The sequence below is a fragment of the Cnephaeus nilssonii genome (genome assembly GCF_951640355.1).
Source record: "Cnephaeus nilssonii genome assembly, chromosome: 12".
In the NCBI taxonomy this organism is placed as follows: domain Eukaryota; kingdom Metazoa; phylum Chordata; class Mammalia; order Chiroptera; family Vespertilionidae; genus Cnephaeus; species Cnephaeus nilssonii.
Genome location: NC_137083.1, coordinates 75513843 through 75523132, shown reverse-complemented (window position 1 = coordinate 75523132; position 9290 = coordinate 75513843). Strand labels below are relative to the sequence as shown.

The 9290-nt window shown below is 46.9% G+C and overlaps 1 pseudogene across 1 annotated transcript; it reads left to right on the top strand.

Annotated features, from left to right (window-relative positions):
- The first annotated feature begins 2208 nt into the window (after positions 1 to 2208).
- Positions 2209 to 3208, top strand: LOC307108452 (actin, cytoplasmic 2-like; annotated as a pseudogene). The gene has a single exon. The product of its transcript is annotated as an actin, cytoplasmic 2-like (transcript).
- Positions 3209 to 9290: the final 6082 nt, after the last annotated feature.

The following is a 9290-nucleotide window of genomic DNA, read 5'->3' as shown; positions in this document are numbered from 1 at the left end:
CTTTTTTGTTTTTTATTTCTTTATTGATTAAGGTGTCACATATTTGTCCTCATCCCCCATTCCCATCCCACACCCCTCCCCACGGATGCCCCCACCCCCCTGTTGTCCTTAACCATTGGTTAGGCTTGTATGCATGCACACAAGTCCTTTGGTTGATCTCTCCCCCCTACTCCCACCCTCCCCTACCCTCCCTCTGAGGCCCGACAGTCCGATCGATGCCTCCTTGTTTCTGGGTCTGTTCTTGTTCATCAGTCTATGTTGTTCATCATTTCCCCTAGATGAGTGAGATCATGTGTTACTAGAAATATACTTATAAGAACCGAATGTGAGATGAGCAATAATAGTTATGCTGACAGGCAAATAAGAACCGAATGTGAGACGAGCAATAATAGTTATGCTGACAGGAAAATGAATCAGTTGTAGTGAGTTTCTTTCTGGACCAACAGTTCTTTTGAGACTCAATTTCAATGTCCACCCGTTCCTTATGTGTACATGTTGGCACTGACTTTTCAGCTCTGGGTGGTGGACAAATGGTGGTAATGCAGGTCCGACTCCCTCTGGTTTGGTCTCGGCCGGACCCAGGGGCACGGCTTCACCCGGACTCAGGGGCGCGTGGCCTCACCCGGACCCAGGGGCGCGTGGCCTCACCCGGACCCAGGTGCGCGCGGCCTCACCCGGTCCCGGGATCCAGCCTCACCTGGACCAAGGGGCGCGCGGCCTCACCCGGACCCGGGCTCCAGCCTCACCCTGACCCAGGGGCGCGCGGCCTCCCCCGGTCCCAGGGGCGCGCAGCCTCACCCAGACCTGGGACCCAGCATCACCCGGGCCCCAGGGGCACGTGGCCTCACCTGGACCCAGGTGCGTGCGGCCTCACCCGGTCCCAGGATCCAGCCTCACCCTGACCCAGGGGCGCGCAGCCTCACCCGGACCCGGGGGCGTGCGGCCTCACCCGGGCCCGGGACCCAGCCTCATCCTTGTCCTTCACTCTTGATTGGAGCTCAGGTGCACAGTCTTTCGCGATTGGCTAATTCAAAGGGAGGGGTTGGCCTTTGCTGTTTCAAGATGGCGGCCCCCAGGTGAGCTGCAAGTCATGTGGCCAACATGGTGGCTGCCAAGTTACGTGAGCCAAAATGGCAGCTGTCTAAATTGTTCTTTGACAGAAAAGATTACTTGTTTATTCTCTCAGCACTAAAAAAAATTCCATTACTGGGAGTACCATTGTTTACCCATCCACCTATTGAAGGACATCTTGTTTGCTTTCAGGTTTTAGAAATCCTATCTAATAAAAGGTTAATATGCAAATTAACAGTCACTCCACAACAAATATGGCGGTACCCATGGCCACAAATATGGCAGCGTCTGCCGGAGCCACGGAACCAGCAGAGAGGGCGGGAGGCTAGGCTTCCTTCATGGCCAGGCGACTAAGGAAGCCAAGCCTCCTGCATGCCCAGGCCGGCCCCTGAGGAAGACATGCAGGGAGTGAGCGAGGTTCCCTGTCTGGGGGTTCCAAATCCACCATTGGTTCCTTTCACAGCTGATTCCTCTCCTCGCAGGTATCCTCCACGCAAAAGCCATTCAAATATGTCCGTGCAAATATGTCATGTCCTAATGGGTGAATCCTAAACCAAATGGGTGTCACACCTGGGCAACCTAACTCCCGTTAGAAAAAGGACCTGGGAGAAGGGATTTAGGAATAATGAAGCCATCTGACCTGCTCGGTCTCTGGAACTGCTGTCAAACACAGGCAGTCTGAGACCCTCCCAAATACCACCTGAGCTAAACCTGAGAACCAAGATATTTTCAAGGCCCAAAGTTGATGGGGGTAAGGGGGAAGGGGAGCAAGGCAAGCAGAGCAGCCAACTCGACCAAAGACGCAGGAGCCTAAGACAACGCAGAGAAATGTCTTGGCCACCAATGCTCTCCCGCAGAAGTGGTGCCCACACCCAGCTGGGCGGAGGGAGTGTATACATGGGGAATTTAAGGCCACTGGCAGGAGGGAAAGTCAAGGCATGCCTAAGAATTTTTTGTAAGCGTCCCACAGTCGAGAAGCAGAGTCAGAATCAGGAAGCGAAGTCTTACCTCAGCGCTGGGGTGTTTAAAAGTATCTAAAAATAGCAGTTCCATCGCTGAGTCCACTGCCATGTTTGCCGCAGACCGGAGGCATGCAGAGAACTTTCAGGGCAGCCCTATAACCTCAGCGGCGTCATTGACAATGGTTCCGGCATGTATAAGGCCGGCTTTGCTGGGGATGATGGCCCCTGGGCCATGTTCCCGTCCATCGTCAGGCGCCCCCGGCACCAGGGCGTCATGGTGGGCATGGGGCAGAAGGACAGCTACATGGGCGACGAGGCCCAGAGCAAGCGTGGCATCCTGACCCTCAAGTACCCCATCGAGCAGGGCATCGTCACCAACTGGGACGACGTAGACAAGATCTGGCATCACGCTTTCTACAACGAGCTGCTGACTGAGGCCCCCTGAACCCCAAGGCCAACCGTGAGAAGATGACCCAGATCATGTTCGAGACCCTCAACATTCCCACCATGTACGTGGCCATCCAGGCCGTGCTGTCCCTGTAAACCTCTGGCCGCGCCATAGGCATCCTCATGGACTCTGGGGACGGGTCATGCACATGGTGCCCATCTACGTGGGCTACGCCCTCCCCCACGCCATCCTGCGTCTGGACCTGGCAGTCCCGGACCTAACGGGCCCGGACCTGACCGACTACCTCATGAAGAGCCTCACGGAGAGGGGCTACAGCTTCACCACCACGGCGGAGCGGGACATCAGGGAGAAGCTGTGCTACGTCGCCCTGGACTTGGACAGGAGATGGCCACGGGCTGCGTCCTCCTCCTCCCTGGAGAAGAGCTACGAGCTGCCCGACGGGTAGGTGATCACCATCGGCAACGAGCAGTTCCGTGTCCAGAGGCGCTCTTCCAGCCCATGGAGTCCTGCGGACCTCTACGCCAGCACGGTGCTGTCTGGCGGAACCACCATGTACCTGGGCATCGCGGACAGGATGCAGAAGGAGATCACGGCCCTGGCCTCCAGCACAATGAAGATCAAGATCATCGCCCCGCCGGAGCGCAAGTACTTGGTGTGGATGGGCGGCTCCATCCTGGCCTCGCTGTCCACCTTCCAGCACATGTGGATCAGCAAACAGGAGTACAATGAGTTGGGCCCCTCCATTGTCCACCGCAAATGCTTCTAAACGGACTGCGGGCAGATAGATGCGTAGCATTTGCTGCAGGAGTGGATGAGTCTCCGTTTGCCCTGGCAAAGGCACACCTCATGCCGGCCCCGAAACTGGAACGCGCCTTCGAAAAGAAATTGTCCTTGAAGCCTGTATGGGAGCTCAGCCTGGATTGTAGGCCTGGTTGCTGATGTTGACCTGTATTCAAGTTACCTGTTCACGTGTTTGATGCCCTGTACATACCTTCCATTTAAACCCCTGTATAGGCCGAAGTGGATAGGTTGGTTGAGCGTGAGCGTGGCCACTTGGTAGCTGAGAGGAGAACGTTTCTGCAGGAGAAACCCAGTGGCCCCAGGAGCCCGCAGGGCCTCATGTGTGCGGGGCACTGGCCTGTGGGAGCTGCCCTTTCCAGGAGCTCTTGAGTTTGGCACGGCCCTGCCCCCTGCCCCCTGCCCCCGATACTGTTACCATTCTGCCCTGCCATCCGACGGGGTGGGGTTGGGAGGGTCCGAGCGTTGGGACCCATTTTCCTTTTTTAATTGATGTTCCTGCCAGAACACCTTTGCCTTGAGTTGGAAAACAGTTTGCATTTCCACATGTAAATCTTCATCCTTTTAATTTATGTAAGGTTTTTGTATGCGATTCTTGAAGAAATGACAAATTTTGGTTTTCTACTATCACGTGAGAACATTAGGCCCCAGCAACACGTCATTGTGAGGAAAATAAAAGTGCTGCAGTTAAAAAAAAAGAAAAAAAAAGAAAAGAAAAAAAAGAGCCTTTCTAGGGCTGGCAGGAAAATGCAGCAATGAAGGAAGAATAATGTCTTAAAAAAAGAGGTTGGTTTTTTTCTCATCAGCAAAATGTGAATATTACCTAAACCACAGACTTTGCAAGAATTAATTGAAATAAAATTCCAGAAATTGTATAACAGCCAGGCTGAAGTGGATAGGTTGGCTGAGCGTGAATGTGGTCCTGTGCATGGAAAGGTTGCAGGTTCGATTCCAGGTCAGGCAACATACCTGGCACATACCTGGGTTTCAAGTTGGATCCCTGGTCAGGGCTCCTAAGGAAGGCAATTGAAGGGATGTTTCCTACATTGATGTTTCTCTCTCTCTATCCCTCTCCCTTCCACTCTCTCTAAAAATCAATGGGAAAATGAATTAATGCCATATCTACAAATGTGGATAATCTAAAAAGAAAAAAAAAAGAAGTAGGGGCCCTAACCAGTTTGGCTCAGTGGATAAAGCATTGGCCTGCGGACTGAAGGGTCCCAGGTTTGATTCCGGTCAAGGGCATGTACCTTGGTTGTGGGCACATCCCCAGTTGGGGGTGTGCAGGAGGCAGCTGATTGGTGTTTCTCTCTCATCGATGTTTCTAACTCTCTATTTCTCTCCCTTCCTCTCAGTGAAAAAAATCAATAAGATATATTTAGGAAAAAAAAAAGAAAGAAAAACAGGGTTGAATATGTACTGTATAATTTAAAGCATCTAAAATAATATAACTTTTCAGGGGCATATATACTAATAGAAGGGTAATATGCTAATTAGACCAGACATCTTTTGGACATCCATCTGGATGTCCTTCCGGACAAAGCCACGGTGGTGGGGGCCAAGGCAGAGGCTGTTAGGGGCAATCAGGCCGGCAAGGGAGGGCACTTAGGGGCAACCAGGCTGGCAGGGGAGGGCACTTAGGGGCAACCAGGTCAGCAGGGGAGCAGTTAGGCATCGATCAGGCTGCCAAGGGGAGTGGTAAGGGAGTGATCAGGCTGGCAGGCAGGCAAGCGGTTGAGAGCCAGCAGTCCTGAATTGTGAGAGGGATGTCCGAGGGGTCCCAGATTGGAGAGGGTTCAGGTTGGGCTGAGGGACACCGTCCCCCCTCCCCCCACACAAATTTCGTGCACGGGGCCTCTAGTTATAAATAAAGCTGCTATAAACATCTGTGTTCAGATTTTGGTGTGGATATAAGTTTTTCAGTTCCTTTGAGTAAGGACTGTAATTGCTGGGTCTATATGGTAAGACAACGTTAGTTTTGTAAGAAACATCCAGCTGTACCATTTTTATTCCCATCAGCAGTGAATAAGAGTTCCTGTTGTTCTACATCCTCGGCAGCATCTAGTGTTGTCAGTGTCCTGGAGATGGGTCATTCTAAGAAGTATGTAGTGCTATCTCATTGTTTTAATTTCTTAACTTTTTTTCAGTGTACAGTTCAGTAGTGTTAAGTATATCACATTGTTGTGCAACCATCTCCAGAACTTCTTCATCTGGCAAAACTGAAACCCTTTCCTCATTGAACAAGAACTCTCCTCCTCCTCCCCTTAGCATCTGGCAATAATTATTCTACTTTCTATTGTAATGAGTTTGATTGCTTTTGATACTTCATATAAATAAAAGTATACAACATTTGTAGTTTTGTGACTGGCTTATTTCACTTAGTATAATGTCCTCAAGGTTAATTAATGCATAGCATGTATTAAAATTTTCTCCCTTTTAAAGGTTGAATAATATTCCATTATAAGTACCACAGTTTGTTTATTCATCCATGGACCTTGGGTTGCTTCCATCTTTTTCTGTTATAAATGATGTTTTTAGGTATATGAATGTACAAATAGAACTTTGAAATACGGCTTTTGATTCTTCTGGGTATACATCGAGAAGTAGTATTGCCGGATCGTATGGTAATTCTATTTAAATTTTTTGAGGAACTTCCATATTGTTTTCCATAGTGTCTGCACCATTTTACATTCTCATCAACAGTGTACAAGGGTTTCTATTTTCCACAACCTTGCCAACACTTGTTACTTTTTAATAGCAGCCATAGCAACTTACTTTTTAAAGCATCACTTATACTAATCTATCATCTTTCCTTTAAAGTGTACAAATTGCAGTTCAAAGGAGAAGTGATTGCTTTAATAGCAACTAAAGGTTTGAAACCCAGGTTTTCAGAATCCAAGTACAAAAGCTCTTTGTACTACAACAGGCTCTTCACAACCTATCAGACAAAAACTATTAGAAACAGCAATCAAAATTATCTTAAAATAAGAGAGCTCATTAGCGTAGGTAGCTACTTAAGGAAGAGAGAAAATGGAAGCAGACATTAAACCGATTCACTAGGAAGCCACAGTGTTCACAGGCTCCTCAGGGGACAGACACATCCTCTGCTAAGGGTACTTAACCCCCAAAGGAGGCAGGCAGAATCAGCTACCTGCTGTTAGCGAAGATTACCAAAGGAGGGATAAAACACGAGGGAAATTCCTTTGCTAGGCACATGTACAGTAGAAGCCAAGACAGTGCAGGTAAGTGCATGCTCAGTAGAAAACAGATGATGCAGCAAAACTTGGAGTCTTGCACACTTGGAGCCAAAATGGTGACATAAAGGGGCAGAGTTTAGCCTGGAAACATTTTGGAAAAGAATGAGATTGGATAAGGGCACGAAACTTTAGAAGGTCCAGGAAAGGGATTGGTTAGGGGGAGGGTCCAGGACAAGCCCAGGAAAACCCTGGAATCATGTTGGGTAGTTTGAAAGAAAGGCTGCTCATTCCCTAAAACCAAGAAAATATATGAAGGATTATCAAGGATCTTGGAGCAGTTGCTACTAGAGCCTGCTTCCCCTCAGTATCCCAGAGGGTGTGTTTCTCTTCATCCCAATAAATTTTGTCACTCTGCTTAAACGTCTCCCACACATGTGCCCTTTGAAATTACTTTCTTGCGACACTGCAAAAATCCATTTTCACCGGCAACAAGATGAAGCACTGGAAGCATGATGAAGGAGGTTTCTATTCTTTAGTGTTTTGCTTGGATCTGTTGTTAATATTGTCAAAAGGAGGAAATCAGTTTTGTTTTGTTTTTAACATATTTTTATTGATTCCAGATAAAGGAGAAGGAGAGAGAGACAGAAACATCAGTGATGAGAGACAATCACTAATCAGCCACTCCCTACAGGCCCCACACTGGGGATCGAGCCCACAATTCAGGCATGTGCCCCAACTGGGAATGGAGCCATGACCTCCTGGTTTATAGGTCAACACTCAACCACTGAGCCATGCTGGCCGGGTAGAAATCAGTTTCTTTCTTTAAACAACAACAACAATAAAGTTTGACCTTCATTAATATGCACACATTAGCATTATCTGATTTACATAGGTGTTAGGTAAGGTGCTTGAGTAGCCAGGGGAATAATCTCAGATCATTATAAAACTGGAGACATCTTCTGTTCCCCTCTGAGAATTTCCAAATAAACATTAATTATAACAGCACCAATTTAGGATGATGAATACAGAATTTCAGCAACCCTGACATTATACATAATCATTGCATGAAATTCAGAATAAAGTAATTTTTTATAGCTTCTTGAAGATACATTTGTGTGTGTGTGTGAAAAAAAACCATACAACTAAATTCTTTCTATAATTCTCAGGTATACTTCTGCAGCATAGAATTATACCTATAGTTTCACATATCACTTTGTTTATATCATTTGCATGAGGGTCCTAGATTAGTCCTGGCACATAATGGTTAATCTCCCTGGCTTTATATTTTGAGTACAATGTGAGAGAAACTGCTAAATGTTTACCTGATGACAGGCTTTCTGTTTTTAATTATAGAGGTAAATAAGATGATAAAAATGTTACGCAGGCCTCAGTACTTCAACATCCTAGAGTTTCTTTGTGCTTTTCTTGCTTGGTATGCAAGTTAATTTTAAGCATTCTGAAAAACCACTGATCATGGAAAATTTAAAAATAACACTGTGAGAATATTGTGCTGAGTAAACAGCCACAGGTCAATGAGAGTCATGTTCAATTCATACTTAATGCCTCTTCACAATATTACCTCAATTTTGAGAATGACAAATATGAAGAAGAGAGAAGTCAGGAGAAGACAACACCAAACAAATCCTAGATACTATTAGCTAATCAATGAATTCATTCATACAAAGAATATTTATGAAGTGCCCATTATGTGCCAGGATTGGTATAGGACACTCTAGTACACTCATAGAAATAATATAAAGATGAAAAGACACCATTCAAGTTCTAAAAGACCTTAAAAAAATCCCTATGATGCAATAGTTCTCAAATTTTAGCTTGCATTGGATTCAAAATAGAGGGTTTATTCAAAAACAAATTGCTGGAACCCACCTCTACAGTTTCTGATTCAATAGGTATGGGTGTGGATTGGAGGAGCAAACATTTACATTTCTAAAACATTCCTGGAGGATGTTGATGCTACTGATCCTGGACCAAATATTGAGGAGAACTACAATTATAAGGGAACTTTTATAGCAGCAAAAGGAGAGCCTAAAGCTTAGATATCTTAATTTGTTTCCTTATATGTGAAAAAAAATTTAAGTTTTAGACAGTCAACTGAGGCTATACTTAACATAAGCCCTAAAAGGTAACTTCAAAGGAATATAACAATTAGGCTTCTAAGATTTATATATAAGTTTATATGTAGAAGCTGCCCCTGGTGGTCAGTGTGCTCCCACAGTGAGAGTGCCACTCACCTGACCGATGGGCACCAGACACCAGGCTCATGGCTGGTGAGCGCAGCTGCGGCAGCGTGAGCCCCTCTCCCATCTGGACTGGGACCGGGATTGGGACTGACATCAGGACTGACTGGGCATGAGCCTGCAGCTGCTTCTACAGCCGCTTCTTGGTCATGGGCACGCCAGTATTGCCCTCAGAGCGACAGCGAGCCTACTGAGTGGCGGCGGCAGCAGGTGCAGTGGGCCGGGATGAGCGGGAGCGGCGCAGCGCCCGGCCCGGGCTTGGGCTCCTCTCTGGCTACCTGCCACTTTGCGCACTACTACATCCCTCGGGGGATGTTGGACTGCTGGTTTCAGCCTGATCCCCGCAGGCCATGAGGAGGGACCCCACTGGTGCACGAATCCGTGCACTGGGCCTCTAGTTATATATAAAATTTAAAAGATAGAAATAAAGAAATGGAACTTCATGAAACCATTTTGGAGATTATGAATATTTAGTATACTGTCAACAAAAAGAAACACCTGGTAAGGAAAGTGAGACACAAGTAAAACTATTCAGTGAAAAAAGAAACATTTCAGATTAAAATATATGTATAAAAAAACAAGGGCTCATGTACAG